The sequence below is a fragment of the Schistocerca americana genome, chromosome 5 (assembly GCF_021461395.2).
Source record: "Schistocerca americana isolate TAMUIC-IGC-003095 chromosome 5, iqSchAmer2.1, whole genome shotgun sequence".
In the NCBI taxonomy this organism is placed as follows: domain Eukaryota; kingdom Metazoa; phylum Arthropoda; class Insecta; order Orthoptera; family Acrididae; genus Schistocerca; species Schistocerca americana.
The window spans coordinates 156,846,400-156,865,046 of NC_060123.1; the positions used below are offsets into that span (position 1 = coordinate 156,846,400).

At 43.0% G+C, this 18,647-nt stretch overlaps 1 protein-coding gene across 1 annotated transcript in view; it reads left to right on the plus strand.

The window, feature by feature from the left end:
* The window catches only part of LOC124615605 (E3 ubiquitin-protein ligase mib1), a 617,197-nt gene that overhangs the window by 156,098 nt on the left and 442,452 nt on the right, over nucleotides 1-18,647 (plus strand). The window lies entirely within an intron of this gene.

The following is an 18,647-nucleotide window of genomic DNA, read 5'->3' on the forward strand; positions in this document are numbered from 1 at the left end:
TCGTCACTGAAGGCCTGTTTGTTAATAACAAATTAACATTTCATCATTCGAGGCACCAGTGTCACGTTACGGTGTTGCGTCATCGTGTCATACGTCACACAAACGACACATCACATTGAGTCTTGTTGGGTTGATATCATGGTACTCTAAGCCAGCCACAGTGCAGGTTGGACCCCGATTTATTTATTATTGCTAAGCCACCGCTCCAATACTGGTGTGTGTGTGTGTGTGTGTGTGTGTGTGTGTGTTACAATTTGAAAAGGAACACATTGGTAAAAATAATGATGTCACACCATATAAATGATGCCATAGCAAACTCTATCAGTACTACCAATGTCTAACCAAAGATATTTTGTACATAATAAATATCACACTGTGGTAGATAAAAACTCCTGTCAAACCACCACTAATGACAACATTGTGTCACATCATACTAAAATTCTGATGCTTCCAACTAAAGATAATGTATGTGTATCACTGCTTTACAGAATACACACCTAGAAATAGTCGACCACTAACTGTAACAACCCTCTGTGAGAAGCATGTCGCATGCAGTATAGCCCACCCTTCGAATGCAGATCTGTGGGTTGTAGCTGTGTACTCTGCGCTAGCAGTGGCTGAGAAAAATGGATAATTATAGGGGTAATCAACTCAGGTGTGGTGGCTGACACAGCTGCTATATCGATTCTGCCCGAGGAATCTCCCACCCGGAGTAATAATGACAAACAGAACACAACTTACCAGTGGAAATATCAAAAACTGATATGTTGTGAATGTGAGAGCTCCATATCTCTGTCCAACGCAGTGCCAGACGTGGTAGGCATGGTGGAGAACATGTCGTGTACGAAAGACAGTCGTTCACGGAGAGGGCATACCACCTATGCATACCATTCGTAACTGCAGACACTTACATGCTCACCAGAGAAAATCAGTGAGTACCTTTGCGTGTAAATGTTGCTGACACTTTAATCAACAAGCACTTTCCTCACCTTCACTCTTTCTCTCTGGACCAATCAGAGACATGTATCCCCTCCTCCTCCAGCCATCATGCTTTTAAAACTAGTGTTGGCGTCTCCATTTTCATCCAGACTACACTCTTAGGTTGAATGAAGACACACAATTATAATCATGATATGGAAACCAATTAAACGCTTCAGTGTTATTAGTGTACGTGACATTATTGTAAGTCTCGTATGTTAACTACAGGAAAATCCGAATAGAGCCATCGCTATTAAAGTAATTTTGACTGATCCATAGAATTCCAAAGACACAGGCTGGACAGCTAGCACATTGCAGTATGTGACTATGGTGTAAGATACGTAAATATGATGGTCCAAGAATGCTGACTGTGGACAAGATCCGCCAGAGCTCCCAGGCAGAATATGAAGCTCTCTAACTCTCACAATATTAATACTGTACAACTTCATTATAAGACTCTTACATAGATGCGGAAATAATGGGAAGTATTTACATCCTCGCCACACGCAAATGAGACAGAGCAGTCTCCACAATGCAGCAAAAACAAACTCTTCAAAGTCCGTGAATCACGGACGTCACAATACCTATCACACTGCAGAGTAAAAAAAGGCGACGTTAGAGATCACCAGCGTGATTCAAATTGCAGACAACACATGCATAATGACTGCGGGAAAAACAGGCTACACATACCCGAGAACAGTACAGTCACAACATATTTGTGACGAGATACTGTGCGTCTGCATCGACGCTACTGACCCAGGGCCTGAGGAAGACAGACCTGGAATGTAGGTTGACAGTGATATTCACCACCCCTCTTGACAGTCCCGGAAGAAGAGCCATCTCATTGGCTCCAAGTAGCGGCGTGAATTTCATCCAGTACAAACTAATATAGAGGCGGGAATCACGGACTGTTAAGAAGCAGTGTGTGAGCAATGCCCACAACACATTAGCGATAATGTCTGTAATCGCCAGTGGCTATTTTGATAAGGCTACCATCGTATCACCTGTCGAAATGCTAAGCAGCCAGAGGAACGTGTATGAACAAAAACGTTCTAATATTGTTTTTATTACATGTCTGTAAGCTTATGGATTTACGTATAAAGTCTTATTAAGAAAAATTAGATTGTTTAGTAGGAAAAACACACACTACTGGTACCCAGCTACAATAATATTAACTAAGACGTATATTTTGATAAAACAATACACACAATCTAGACTTAAGTCCTCAGTCCAGTGCTTATGCACTCTCCGTAATAGCAGCAAACGGCTCAGAATATATTTTTTTTTATACAGGCACACACAAACCACTTGAGTTTCCGTAATCGATTTCCCTGCTAAATAATTAAAATGTAGATAGATAATATTTCGCAGTACACCCCTACAGGTCAAACAGGTATGATTTATATAAAACATCTAGATAAATACTCAGGATGACTGCACTTTCGGTTATATCTTCTAAGTGTTTATGTACGTACATTCGGTTATTTTACATGTTTGGTGGTGCAAAGTGAATACCCAAGGCCAAGGGGTAGGGTGGTTCAAATGGCTCTACGCACTATGGGACTTAACATCTGAGGTCATCAGTCCCCTAGGCTTAGAACTAGTTAAACCTAACTAACCTAAGGACATAACATACATCCATGCCCGAGGCAAGGTTCGAACCTGCGACCGTAGCAGCCGCGTGGTTCCGGACTGAAGCGTCTAGAACCGCTCGGCCTCGGCGGCCGGCGGGGTAGGGTGGATGTGATTTCTTCCTGTACGCATGACGTTACTCAAAAGCCTACCAATGAAGGGAATTCAGTTTGTAGACACCTAGAACACGTTCTAGCAAGAGAGTAATTGCTTATTTTTTTTAATTATAATGACATATGATGGTAAAAACTTAAACAGAGGATGGACACAGGAGATCGCAGATAGGCAGATATATAGCTTTCTAGTTGCCCCTGACGATTCAGCAGAGAGTAACCTAGCACATAGCACCATAACGTGGAGATACAAAGCATTATCTGCACTGATGACGTCTTACACAATCAATTGCCAATGCGCATTCACCTTCCGCCAAAACAGTCAATGTTTTGTGTGTTGAAAGCAGTAAATTTCCCACAACTGACGCTGTCGGAGAGAACAATTGAAAAAAAAAAAAGTTTAAGGTGCAGGATGAAGGGTGTTGAAAATTTGACAACTGCAACCAATAGTACCAGGAGCTAATCTAAGTCATGTAGACAAAAATTATGCTATCCATGTCGCCCACAGAGTCCCGTTTTGTCACCTATCAGCAACATTATCATGATTTCGTCTACAGTAATGTCAGTATGTAATCAGTGTGTTTCGCTTCTGAAATCATACCACTTTACGTAGCATCCAAATATCTTTTTCCGATTCCAAATACATATGAATTGAATTGCAACTATAATTCGTTCCTCATAAGCATAAGCATAAACATTAGGTAAACATTGCAGTATATATTCTTCTTCCGCGTTTGCTGGAACCTCATTGGATTTCAGTTTCACGTGGGACTGCAGCCAAGCTGCCGCGAGTACTGGCAAGTACGATAATAAGGGTACGTTTTGTGCTGTACGTTACGCGTACATCGACTTAGCAGCGATAATACGGGACAACAGCTTTACCGGTGCATTTAACTTGGCACTGGCCTGTCAGCTGATGCAGCTAGCCTGCAGTGACGTGGCCAGTTGCAGTTCACACGTAAAACAAGACTAGCAGAGAGAAATACAGCTTCGAATCTCATTTAATTTTTAAGCATCATGAAATAATACACTGCAAATTCTCCCACATTACGTTCCTTAGACGACTAGACGAAAACCGCAACACGTTATCGTTTTTAACCAACGTACTATTGTAAATAAAAACAAGAATGATGAAAATTCCCGACTTAACCACAGGGCAATTTTTCTGCATAAGCTTTGTGTAACGTAAGAGAGTATTCAAGGATTTCGCCGTATAGTTAAATATTGAAGCCACTGAAGCTGTTACTTACAGTCAGTCGTCTGGTAATTTCTTAGTTCTTTCCTTGTCCGAATTCAATAAATACATTTCAATTCTGGAAATCCAAGAAGCCAACCAGTCGCAGCATTTTCTCTTTTTCTTTTATGACGAGCCGTTCTGTATCCCGCCAGCGCTCGGCAATGACGTATGAAAAAGCTGCGTGCGTTAGTTCCAGTAGGTCTGGCAGCTTAACAGTCCTGTTACTTCTCGCTCCAAATGCTGCAGCTTGGCTCCAGATCAGTTCTGTTGGGTTCATATTGTAATGGTACAGTCACCACCACCACCACCACCACCACCATCATCATCATCATCAACAACCAGTTCTATCACATAATGATATGGCCTCTTTGAGTCGGCGTGTAACAAAGCATCCCAGTAAGATCTTCCATTTCTTCCGATCCTGAACTTCCCGTTGCCAATTGAATCCCACTGCAGCAAATGTAAAAATGCAGCATTTGTATGATGTGCTCCATGCTGTGAACATGATTTTTTATTCATGTTTCTACGATACTTATCTACCTCTGTGTTATAAAACGATGGACGTAGTCCAAATAAAGAGGATTTGGCTTTTCATTTTTGCCTTAAAAATTAAATTATGTTTTCTTAATGTAAACAACTTCTGTGAACAGTCTTTCATAAAACATCGATAATTAAGAATTTGTATTTGAAATGGAAAAAGGAATTTCGCGTCCATTATGGAATTAGAAATAAGAAGACGTGCATTATTCATAAAAAATGATGATGAGTTTCATAATTACGAGATGTAGGTATTTCAAATTGAACGAGAAGAAAAAAATGATACTGGGGAAATTTGAACAAACGCACGAATAACCGCATTTGCTTTACATTCCATTGCACTACCGACTGCGCTGTAGTTCAGTGTGAGTTTGTTTATCAACTGCATTATACACAACGCTGGGAAAGATTCAAAGCCGATTATCTCCGTGTAAAATAATGAAAAACAAGAAGAACAGCCTATTTCTTGGCCCTTTTTAATCGTGTTCCACCTGCATGTTTCACTACGGAACAGAAAGCAACCTCAGCCATTTTCATACTGCGCATTAACAGCGCGACAATCATAGCACAACGCTGCAGAGGTTGTGACTGCACACGATTTTTTAAATAAAACTACGTGGCTAAAGCGTGATTAAGGAAAACGTTGATGGCTATTAATACATTGGAATATCTTAAAGTTTTATTTAACGTAATGTAGTAATAAGATATCTAATACATAAGTAGGACGTACTTCCAAGAGCGTAACAACACCAGGTTTATTCTTATGATGAATGGATTGTAGCAGCATTCAGAATAAAATAACACAGCCATTTCCTCACTCTCACATAACAAGTTGGAGATAACAATTTCGTCTTGTCTCTCAAGAATGCACCATTGTTCCACTATTACGGCATATGTGATAACTCTCCCTCTCCAATATCTGTTCATTACAGCTGCTCCTGACATTACCATCTGTATAATGATTTTGTTTTTTCTGAGTATGTCTATTGTGTCACGTCTGTATAAATAACTATATATTCCAAGGGGTCTACATCTCTCTCTCTCTCTCTCTCTCTCTCTCTCTCTCTCTCTCTCTCTCTCTCTCTCCACAACACACACACACACACTTTAGTGCAGATTTCCATCAATTGGAGGCACATAGTGTTATGATTCTAATAAATTACTCATTCTTGTAGCTTTCTAGGAAAGTATCCAAGAGATCTCTTGCAACAATTTGGCCTTGTTTTCAGATTTTTTACCGAATTTTTGTCATTTTCCACATTTTTCGATATTTGTCAATTTTTTCCATATTCCATATGTTAATGTACAAATGTATACGTGCACATATTGGTTACATATCCAGGTGTATACCATCCAATTTTGATACAGAGTCCCAACCAAGCCAGAGTGTCTACTTATTGCTCCAAATGTTAACACTAAGTGCCAGTACCAACTGTAAAACACCCAAATGCATGTAGATAGATTGCTATAGGAGTAGCGTTGACGTTATTCTGTTGTAAACACATATACAATATTTCATGTGTTGGCTTCCAGTAGGGGTCCAACTTCCTCCCTCCTTCCACTATTACGGCATATGTGATGTCTCTCCCTCTCCAATATCTGTTCATTACAGCTGCTCCTGACTGATTACCATCTGTATAATGATTTTGTGATCCACACCGAACATTATCCCAGAATATTTTTTTGTATGGCTGGATCCACCCCAAACATTACTCCAAGCTTTTTGCAGGTGGATCAGCCCCAAACAATGTACCTGGATGCACTGCATGCTGGATCCAGCCCAACAATACTCCTCAATGTACTGCATGCTGGATCCAACCTGAAAAGTATTCCCATACGTAGTGCTCGTTAATTCGCCTTTTGGGCGATACCTCATGTCATACAGGGGTGTAACTATTCAGAACTTTATCCAGGAATTTTTTGCACACCCATTATCCTGGCTTTTGCACAGGTGGATCCTCTCAAACAATATTCCCAGGCTTAGTGCATGCTGGATGCAGACCTAATGTGCTGTGTTGTAGATCCACCATTAGCGTAGGTGGATCCACCTTTCAGGTGCGACTCTGAACCTATCCATGGACGCTGCTGCCGCCTCCCTTATCGCTTCGCTAGGCAGCAGGGCTCAATTCGTAGCAGACTCATCGCTAAACACAATTCTGCTCCAGTCAAAGAAATTCCAGGGTGAAAACGTCTCTGGAGAAACTCCGGACAGGCCCTACCTCTTACAACAGACAAGTAGTGGCCAGCGGGCTTCACTTAGCGACCGATAGCAGCGGCGTTTGCGTAGGGCTGTAAGTGCTAACAGACGAGCAACACTACCTAAAATAACCGCAAAAATTAATATGGGGCGTAGGACGAACATACTCGTTAGCACAGTGCGGCGAAAGTTCGCGTTAATGGGCTGTTGCAGCAGACGACCGACGCGAGTGCCTTTGCTAACAGCACAGCATCGCCTATAGCACCTTTCCTGGACTGGTGGCTACGTCGATTGGACTCGAGATGACTGGAAAACCTTGACCTGGTCATATGAGACCCGATTTCAGTTGTTAAGAGCTCATGGTAGGGTTGGAGACTCCCACGAACCTATGGACCTAAGTTGTCAACGAGGCACAACGCAAGCTGGTGGTGGCTCCATAATGATGTGGACTGTGTTTGCATGCAATGGACTGGGTCCTCTGGTCGAACTGAACCAGTTATTGACTGGAAATTGTTATGTTCTGCTACTTGGAGACAATTTGCAGCAATTCATGTACTTTCTGTTCCCAAACAACAATGGAATTTTTATGGATGACGTTGAGCCATGCGGGTTTGGAGAACATTCCGGACAATTCGAGCGAATGACTTGATGACGCAGATGCGCGATATGAATCCCATCAAAAATTTGTGGGGGATGGTCGAGAGGTCAGTTCGTGTACAAAATCCTGCACTGGCAACACTTTTGTAATTATGGACGATTGTGGAGGTAGCATGGCTCAGTCTTTCTGCAGGGTACTTCCAACGACTTGTTGAGTCCATGTCACATCGAGTTGCTGGAAGCGAGATAGTATTGTTTAACCGCCCAGATTACTTGACTTGGGACTGCAGCGCTGCCGGCGTGATGAGGAAAAGAAAGGAAGGCTGAGAGTTAGAGTGGAACATTTAAAGAGAAAGAACGAGGTAGATATGGTCCGAACATACGAAGTATTGCCATCTATTGCAGCAATGTTGACGGCATTGCTACTGCGGCCAAACATTGCCGTAAAATACGGCCCGTGTAAACGCATTCGGCGCGGAGTCGTAGAGCCAGACGGTGTACGCCTGGGCAGTTCTCCGGGTTGCAGGCTACGGCGGCGGTAAGCGGGGATCGCCCTCGGCTCTCGGCGCTGCGAGCAATTAGCCGCGCGCCAGCCTACTTTAATTGGTTGCGGGCGGCGCGGCGGCGCTATCTCTGCGCCGACACTCCTGCCGGGACTCGACGCTCGCGCGGATTACCGCCCCCCCCCCCCCCCCGCCCCCCCGGACAAGCTCTGATTGTTTTTCACGTCCCGACGTTCCCAGCCTCTTTCCTTCTTTTACCTGCTGCTTCATTTCGGGAACGACGTTGACTGAACGCAGACGGTTTGAAATAACTGCATTCACATTAGGTTTGTAACGGAGCGTCTTCTCCGTCTCCGAGAGTTGCAGCTTTCGATGTAAATTGTACTTTCCATTCCGATACTTTGTAGACGGAGGTTTTACTTCAGGCGAAACCTCAGCTATTGAACACCAAACTTCGAAAATCAGACTTCAAATAGGAGCAGCAGTAGTGTTGCCAACAGAATACCTCACGTAGCTGAGGGATGTTGCTGTCTCCCGAGCTGACTCAGCGCACCCTAAAGAATTGCCGATTTGCAGATAGGCTCAGGAAGAGATCGCGCAGAATAACGTGGCACGCGCGCAGAAACGCCTTCTCGTCGTGAGCGCTGGGCTATTCCGTCCCACTGTTACGAAGCGGTGGTCCCTCATTTTTTATAGCTCTCTTTTCAATACATAGCACGTTTCAGCAGTCTTCGCGCACCATAGCTGCAGGGGAAGTTCTTCTTCCTAATCAAACACGTCTGATAATCTTTACTGCCATTAAATTCCAGTTAAAAGACGAAGCAAAAGGTTGCAGCAACTGCTGGCTATTCGAATAGCATGATGAAGATAATAAAGGAGGAGGAGGAAAACGTAGCTCCAGTACTTCCTAAAACTTCACTACATTGCAGAGACTTGATAAAAGAAGAAAGTAATTTTATTTTTAGTTGATATTGGCGAACATGTTGCCAGCGGACTGACACGCAATTTATAGTCCGTGATCGGTCGCGTTTTACTTTGGTCCGTCCTTTGTTCATGCGACTAATTTGTTTTTCGGTACTCTAGTGAGAAACTATTCACTATGAACCTGTAAATTTGTCGAATTATTGGTCATACTGACATAACCTGTTAACAGGATCGTTAGCAGACTCGATAGCTGTACCTTACAAGTTACGCTAGATGTGCGTTTGTCCATAGCTTTCCACTGTCGAATTGCACCTCCACCCTACCCCTCCATCTGCGCAGGTACGTCTCAAGTTATTTTGTGCGCACTCCGTGTCCACTGTGGGAAGCATTAGTAAAATTTCCTAAGTAGTTTCCGTAATAGAGCAGAGTATCTTTCAAGTGGAGAGTGAAAAAAATACACAAGAGGCTTTCAGGTGATGAGGTCTGAACACTCTCTGGAGTCAGTCTAAATGTAGCCTTCTGTGTGTTGTTCAGTTACCCCTTTGTTTGAGACAATTTAGATTAACCCCCACTCCTGACCCTGAAGATTAATTATAATGAAGGTAAAGAGAAATGAGAGTTGGAATTATTTCAGTGAAATGGACGCTGATATTGCGAAAAGTAAAATAAAGAGTTTATTGCAAATCAGTCACAGCTGCAGTACATACTGTATATTTTGGCGACTGGTTTCGAACCGACAAGCCCATTCTCAACCCTGTGGCGGCACTGAAAGTGCCTGATCGTAATGACAACCATCTAAAATTTGCAATGCATGCATCACACAGTAAAGATCGACACATGTTATAATATGCATATGATCAATATGCAAGTCAGAATCAAACTCTTCATGAAATAAAAAGATTGCCGATCCTACGTCAACAAAATGTTGAAACTGCAGAAGCGTAAAAAATGTCCGTGAAAAAGAGGTTCAGCTACTTATTTAAAACCACATACATAATATGAAGAATGCAGGGAATTCGAAAGAGGTACTATTTCGGTATACTCCTCTTTCTCTGCAAGAAAGCAAGAAATAGGTGACACCCTCACACTGTAACACGACATCCTCCGTACTTCACTCTTGGCATTACACGTGGTGGCAGATAATGGCCTCCATGCATTCGCCTAACCCAAACCCTTCCGTCGGTTTGCCACAGGGTATAGCGTGCTTCATCACTTCAAATAACTCGTATCCAGTCATCCACTGTTCAGTGGCGTCCCCCTTCACTCAACTTCAAGCGGCTCTTAGTACTGACTATAGAAATGTGTGGCTTATGAAGAGCTGCTCTGCTCGATCATTGTACTCCATTGTTTCTCACTCCCTACACGCGGCCAGTGTGCTAGCTGGACTGCTCATAGCACTCTGGTAGCCACCTGTGATTCCTTGCACTGATTTCGTGCTATTTTTACAACCACCCTCCGCAAAACCCGACGGTCACCGGCAGGTCTGCCAGGTCTTGGTTTAGCGGCGGCTGTTCCTTCGCGTTTCCGCGTCACAATCCCATCACCAACAGTCGACTCGGGCAGCTTTAGAAGGGTTGAAATGTCCCTGGTGGGTTTGTTACTCGTACGACATCCAGTGGCTAGCCCACGTTCGAAGTCACCGAGATCTCCATATCGACCGCTTCTGTTGGGCCTACTGCTTCTTTACGGACAACACAGCACTACCCGTCTCCTTTTATGCTGGCGGGTCCGCTCTCGTAACATCTTGTGGTCAGTTCCGCGATGTACAGGACTGTCTGGATGTTTTTGGTCAGGTACAGTATACCTGAAGACATGTGAATAAGGCTATTGTCAGCTTGGAAGATGGGTTTGTGCGTAGCACACTGCTCGTGCAAACGCAGAAGAAATGGCAAAACTTAGTCACCTAGAAAGTTGAAATAAATATCCTCGTTCATGTTCAAAATAATTAGAATGAGTGCCCGAAGTCACGGCACAAAAAACACTTTCGAAGTATCATAGAAACAGATATGGCCTCAACAAACCCTCCACACACCGCAGGTTAAACACCTCATCAGGCTTTCGGTGCTCTCGACTTCTTGCATCATGTGAATACGGGCAAAATAGTGACTCGTCGTACCACACTACATGTCTTCAGTTAGCAACTTTAGTTCCTGTGTTGCTTGGTCCACTGAATACTTCTTATCTTTTTTTGTGCTGCTGCTGTGAGCAATGATGTTTTACGGAGTATCTATCTCCTAATGTCAGCTGCGTGCAGTTCCCTTCGCCGTCTTCATTCGTATATTGCTTGTGATACAAAATAGATGAAAGCCGCCATTCGTATCGGATTTGAAACAGATTGTCATTGGCAACGCTTGACACTCGTGTCCAGTGGCCGTCGCTTAATATCTTTTCACGATCACTTTTTACATGTGTTAGCTGTCTCTGACTGACCAGCCCTGCCTCGTAGGGACATTGGAGAGGCTGCACTGTTCCCCCACCGAACTGAGCAACTTCATTGCCGATGTGGTCGTGGGAACCTCCCAACACGATATCTCTATATTGGCACCCTGTCACGCCTTTATGTGTCTGCTTACTGCTGCGATGATGCCATACGAACGACTGGAACGTACACATCAATTCTCTGCAATGGCTTACTTGAGCGATGAAATGTCGCGGCCTGGTGGTACCAGTTCTATACTTTCATCATTCCAAAGTGACCAGTGAGCCCCGAATGCGGATGCCATACTTTTCACAGATCTGCTGGCAGCGCCCTGGGGACGGTGGACGAAGTCTCTGAGCTGTAAAACACGACGTCCTGATCAAGTCATTGTACACGGTTAGGATAATATTCCCGTTCAGCAACGGTAGAACATGTATAATGGATCCTAGTCTTATTTCTTCGAATGCCTAACAGCAAATAATTGTCATTGGTGCGCTTCGAAACTTTTAACCATCTTTTTCTAAACCTGAACGTGCAGTTATTAAAGGGAGGATGGCACATTTAACCATCTGGCTTACTTCGTATGAGTTTCACCTGAATGCATCGTTTTTCGTCCAATAAATAGTAGTTCGATGCAGCTCGACGAAGTGGGACATTTCTGCCCTTTACTAGTTCTGTTACTCGCCAACTTTCGTTCTACCCTCAACATGCAGTTGTCAGTTGTACATATATCGTGAAAGTGAGTCATGTTATAGCGTACTTTGCGACGGTTTGGCACGTCTTTACCCTTGTCGGGTATATTTTCCACTCTTATTTCTGGATTTCTATTTTTCGACACGTTTATAAGAACCATTGTGTGTTGAATCTTGTACTACTACGCGACATATAAAAAGTATTGGCCTCTGAAGATATTGTAGGAGATATGGCACAACGACAAAAAACACTAAGGATATGACCTAGAAAACCGTCGCTCGACCAAAACTTGCGTATTGCTCCTCTGACTGGAACACATATTTGGTATGATTGATACAGGAAGTGTAGAAGACCGTGAGAAGAGCAGCACATATCGCAACGATTTCATTTGGTAAGCATGAACCTTTCCAGAAATCCTAATGCATCTCACATTACAGATGGTAGAAGAGAGGGGCTGTAGCCATTGTGTGGTTTACTATTAAAATTCCGAAGTGTTCCCAGAAGAGTCAACGAACGTGTTGCTCTCTCCCTACATGTATCTTGTGAAAAAACCTAGCACGTAAAATCCGCGAGTTTTCATTTGAAACATATGGTTACTAACAGTCGTTCTTCCTGGCCACAGTTCGTCGTTGGAACCGGAAGACGAGTGACGGTGAGTAGCACGATTGCCAGGCATCTGGTGGGATCTCCCTCTTGGCAGTTAGATATTCACGGCATCCTATGGATGTAGTCCTTGTCCGGTGTCGAGCAGGTGGGTTGGCCCTTCCACTAATCCGTATGAGTGGGTTTTAGTCGTGGTATAGTAAACAGGATTGAGCGCTAGTAAGTTTACTATGAAGACAGGTGGAAGTAATGCAGTATTACGTAAAGTTTTGGTAGAAAACAGCACTTTCCAGAGGAGCATTAATAGCGGAAAAATACATCGAGTGGAAATGCTTGCTTGCATTATACTTCTAGGGGAAGCATTGATATGAGAACAGTGTTGTGAACTGGCTCTGGTAGCTAGCGAAATCCGGGACCTGATCAGCGTCCCGCCTGGCTGCTGGAGTCGTGGACTCTCTCCAGCTAGGCGGGTGTGTAGTTTAGAGTGTGCGCACGTGGTTGGCAGGAAGACGCCGATATGAGGTCGTGTTGTCATTAGCTAGCTCAAGATGAGACTTGATTGAAGAGAAAGACTTGGCTAGCTCTAATTTATATCGTAAATTACATTTGTTTTGTCATGTTCACAGAATCTTCCGTCGGTTCTTCGTAGAACAACATTATAATAAATGAAAAGCACCAGTTTGCTTTTGTTCTACAAATACAATTGTAGAACAAATGCAAACTGGTGCTTTTGATTTATTACATTTGTTTTTGTGGAAACTTAAAGTGTGACGTTTTGTGTGGCTTCTCACCTCCACTTTGAGACGTCATTATTGTTTTGTTCTTGGTGATTATCGTTGGGAGGTGCTGGGAGACAGTTGGGGCGCTGTATGAACTGCTAGCGGTGTACATCTTCCAGCCCAGTGGTCAAACCTCAGAATCTTCTTGATTGCACTCAGAGGGCATGGGTATGGATCATTGGCTTTGGGGGCAGTGCCAAGTTTAACCCTGTGTCATGGATCAAAGTGAGGCTGCCAATCCTTATTAAGACTCTTTTCTGAGATGTTGTTCTACTGGGAACTAATTCGGGTCTTGATTAATCAACGACCCGGTCAGTCGCGTAATTTGTCTCGCGCGCCAAAGAGCGCTCGGGTTCCGGCCGCGTCGACGAGTGAAACTTTGTGCGACACCAGTGCCACCACAAGGACGAGACCATGGAACGTTCCAAGCGGTAACCAAGGACCCCCGTCACACACCATAAGATTTAGATCTGAAAGATTGAAGAAGTTACGGGAGACTGCCGATGAGGTTTTCCTAGAAATACTCTACAGTGCACAATTATTTAGAGCTATACAGGGCACCGAGAATGCCGTAGGCTTATTCTGGATTTGAAAAGCCCACAAACAAACGTGAACTCCAGAAAATGAGAGCGCGCCTTAACTGAGCAATTGCAACTCTGCTAGTTGGAAGATTTCTTTCGCGCGACTTTTTCGGCAGAGAAGAGTTGCAGCGTACACGATATAAATGGCCAAGAATGGTCCGTCCTGTTTCGCGAAGGGCGATGCCTCAGCCAGCGAGGTGGTGTTCACTTACGAGAGACGTAAAGGCGGAGCGGCTTTGAGCGAGCCCTTAAATCTGTCAGGGGACGCAGGGAGTGGTGTGGGACGGTGCGGCTGTACGAGGGAGATGCATTTCCTGGCTGCCGCCGGCGGCGGAGTTATTCCTTCCGGCGCAGCCGAGGCTGCCGGGCTGGCTGGTCCGCCGAGGAAGCGGACGCACTATTGTCTGCAGGCCCCCCATCCTCCTCCCACCCAGGAGCCCGCTCTCTGTCCGGCTGTGGCGGCGCGCTACTCCTCCGGCCGCGCATCTCGTTACACATACTCGTGCAGCAAGAAGCGAAGCGCTTCTGTACTCCCAGCCAGGTACCCGCTGTTAAAAGTAACCGTGGCCGCATGTATTGATTTACTTGTCTTGGCAAGGTACCAGTGTCATTCTAAAAGTAAAGAACACTTTGATCCGATGAGTCGCTCAATTCTCTTCACACGCTGTGACGTAGACCTTCCTGATCGTTGTCGCCAGTATGACGCTACAAACGAGCCGTGACGGTTGTTTGCTATTTATTTGCTCGATTTTTAAATCTTTCACAGAATTGACGATCCCGCGAAGTGTGACGTTTGTAATGTAATATGTTTACTAAATACAAAAGAAGTCCGTCCTATGGAAGTTTAGAGAGAAATTGAAACAAGTTCATGGAAATTTGACGAATGAAACTACAAAACAGCGCATCCTGTTTAATGGCGGACAAATGAATATTCGCGATAAAGAACAATTAGATGAGACTGACTAATTGAAGAAAAAATTCAAAATGCTAGACGTTTGACTATTGATGGATTGAGCTCGTGCTTTCTGAAATTTCGCGTTCAGTGCTTTATCAAAATGTTATTGGTGAATTGGACCATTGTGCTTCTTCACGATAACGCTCGCTCGCAGTGACCCAGCATTTGCCTCGGCACTCGGAAATTTTTGAACATCCGCCGTATAGCCCGTACTTTGCCTCGTGCGATTATCATCGTTTTCCCAGTTTGAATGTTTTTTTGGGGGAGAGCACTAAGGAAATAACAACGAACTGAAAAACGAGCTTGTGGAGCGATACAATAAAGGTTTAAACTTGAACGGCGATTACGTAGCATAATAGCTATGATATCAAAATGTGTTTTAAAATAAGTTTTCTTTAATTGTTTTCTATAAAAATGTCCAGAGAAACAAATTGTCTTTACTTTTAGAATGACACGTTGTTATACACGAGACAACCCTTGACGCTTGTAAACGCAAATTTATTACAAAATCTGATATTTCAGAAATGTTGCCACTCTCACTAGCATCTGAGACAACGAATACTTATAAATCTACCACATAAATCATTCTGTAACCCCTAGCCAAAACTTATTCTTTTTTCTGCATAAGAGATTTTGCAACAATATCTGGACATACAAAGTTCTATGATAATTCGAAGTATTATCGTCTGTTCCAGTTTCCCAACCACATATTACCCGTCGTTCGCTTTGTAAATGATTTTACAATAACTGTTGAATGAAATGACTTGTTAGAAACCGCTGTTAATAGCGCCAGACACCGTGGAAACGTCTACATCAACAACGGCTCACTAGTAATTTCACTGTACTGCGGTTCGAAGGTCTATGTGCATGTTTCGACTTCAAAGTACATGCTCATCTGTTTGTTTTGGATATTGATTCAAACTCAGCATCTATAGCCAATGCTCCAATTTGGAATTACACGACTAAAATATTAGTAATGCACTAGGACTCCAATCCAGCAACTACTATCGCCGTTAACTAACCATAAAAGATGTTAATTATGGTTTCAGTCTTAAGTAACAAAGTCCACGTATGTTTAAACTTGAAATGAAGTCACAAAAAGTTTTGTGTTGGACGGGGATTCGAACCTAACACGTAATCGGATTGGTAATTTAGCATACACAGATGTTAGATACCGAATTTTTTTCATCGATGGCGATATGTTTGAAGCTGCACTGACGAGACGGTTTTTTAAAATTTTTTATTTGCTATACCAGGGTTCGAAACCGGCACCTATCACCGTTATTTTCTAACCACGAACAGATGACAGACATCGATTTATTTCACTAGTAGCGAGATGTACGCGTGTTTGAACTAGAAATAACATGACAAAAAGCTCTGTGCTGATTGAGAGGCAAACTCCACATATATCGTCGTCATTGATTACACACAAAGAGATGTTAACTATCCAAGTCTTTATCACCAGCAACTTGGCTCATTAAATTTTTAGTATAAGAAAGGTTGCAATCAACAGGCTTTCTACTTGGTGCGATTTTTGCCTCTTTCATGGCCCAACTTAAACTGACTCATCTCCAGCTAGTAGGGAAGGGATATTATGTTTTAAAGGGACATTATGTTTAACGTGCATTTTTTACCATTGCGCAACCCTACGTTTTTGACTTGGCTGTACCAGAATGAAGAGGGGTCTGTTCCACCTGTAAAAATAGTCGCCTGGAATGGAAATCGAAACCAAATTGTAGGCATACCAGGCTTCCATCAACCCAACACACCACAGAACTCTACATTTGGCCAGATTATGTTTTTCTCGTAACGGAGGATGCGCTGCACTGGGTGAGAATTCTAACTTCCTGGAGGTTGAATGCAGCTGTTCAATACATTCACCAGGAGACTCGGCTTCCTATTGCCTACATTTGACTTCATTCTGTAATCACTAAAATCATATGAAGGCCATCTGCTCGAACTAGCAACACTGTTGGATGTGATAGTTTCTGCTGGAAGTGTTGCTTTCCACTTGAGCTGTCACGGTGACGTATTGTTGGTGGTCTAGTGGTAAACATCGTGCAATGCAAACGAACAGCCGAGACATGGTTTAATTTTTTAAATGTATTTTTATCTGATGTAATTGCGTAGGCAACAACGTTGTGACCATTGCTCGCACAGCATATGGCTTGATGAATGTAGTCCACTGTTACGTGCTAAACTAACCTAAAATAAGTGGGTTGATGCAGAAGTTTGTGAGTATATTGTTTGGCTTGTTGTCACGCAGACTGCTATAAGTATATTTGCCTTTTGTCATTTTTACTTGAAGTTTTAGTATTGTTCTTGCAGTAACTTATTGAAAGTTACATTTTTGAAGGTGTTGAGGAGCTTTGTTTAAGCGTTGGAAAAAGCAGCGTAAAACGAAAAATGTTTTAACATTTGTGACATTTCGCTCTCTTCGTATGTAATGGAGGGGCGAAGGCAGCAGAGGCAGCTTGAAAGATTTGTGCAGTCTGTGTGGTGAGTGCCATCGACGAAATACTCTTAGAAAATAGTGTTCTCATTTTAGGTAGGATCGCTTTGACGTGAATATTCACCTCATTCACGAAAAAAGATTAGCTTTGTTGAGGACGATTTTACACCTCACCTCTACTGTATACACAACTTAAACTTTCTGCGAATCTTGGCAATGTAGATGATAAGGGGAATAAAGGACGATAGGGGGTGAACTAATGTTCAATCGAGAACGAGATCATTAGAGATGAGGCAGCAGCTCGGACGGCTAGGTTGGATAAGAATTGTTTACTGTGTGGCGTATGGCGATTTTGAGAAAAGCGTATAACTTTTTCTGAATAAGCTTTAAAGTTTGCAGTACGCTGAAGACAGAAAACCAAAAATAGTTACGGGAGCTGCTGAAAAGGAGGGGTCTCCAAATGATCCTACATGCCCTCTATTTCTGGTGTTCAGGTTATAGTCAGTACATCAGGATATTATTTGTAACTACGTTTTACACCCAAATATTGATTACAGAAATGGGAATAAAGTTCACTGGTCTGTACTGTAGGTACTTCAGTCAAGAGTCAGTGTGTCAGCAACTGCAGGCGACTGGCGCCACCGCGTCTTTGAAGAGCGACCTTCCCAAGTGGGAGCCATCTTAAAAAAGTATCAGCTGTGGAAGCGTATTCTTCCTGCCGCTGTTATGACCGAGTGATCGCAGCACTGTAGATACATTTGGCAGTTACATGATCATCTATCTACTTCATAGATTGACACAGAATTATTATTCTAAATGCAGTTGATATTTTATTGTCATTTCCATTAAATAATCGTAATGAGTCGGACTTAAGATATAACAGTGGGTTACCAGATTTATGATTTACATTCTAGGAAGCTCATTTCATGCAGAATATACTATCGCATCGCATATTTTATGTTGTGAATTTTGTTGTGTTGGCAATCACTGTGGCAATGAGAGTGGAGAAAGTGCAGCAGTGGCTTGCGAGCTAAGCGTTAACTTGCTTGCTTTATGTTGTTGAGCTGCCGTTGCTGTCGGTTGCAATCTTGCTGGAGATCTGGATAGTTCGTCAGGTTTTTACCTCTTCCGTTATCGATCCACAAGCTGCCAGACCGCAAAACGGGAAATTTTAACTACTTCATCGTAAGTTTTCTTACAATCTCGACTTAGTGACCGCAGTTACAAAGCTGCAAAAATTAAGAAATTACGATATTGCACCCTTACTGAAACTTGCAGTTGCCTTCTTACACTAACGTAAGTTTTTTATATAATGCATAATTTGATTGATTTATATGTAGCGTGGAATGATTTGTTAATTGGATTTCTGTATGTGTCTACTCCCACTGCCATATTCCCATACTTACATAGTAGTTCCTTAATATTACAATAATGCTTCAATATGCGA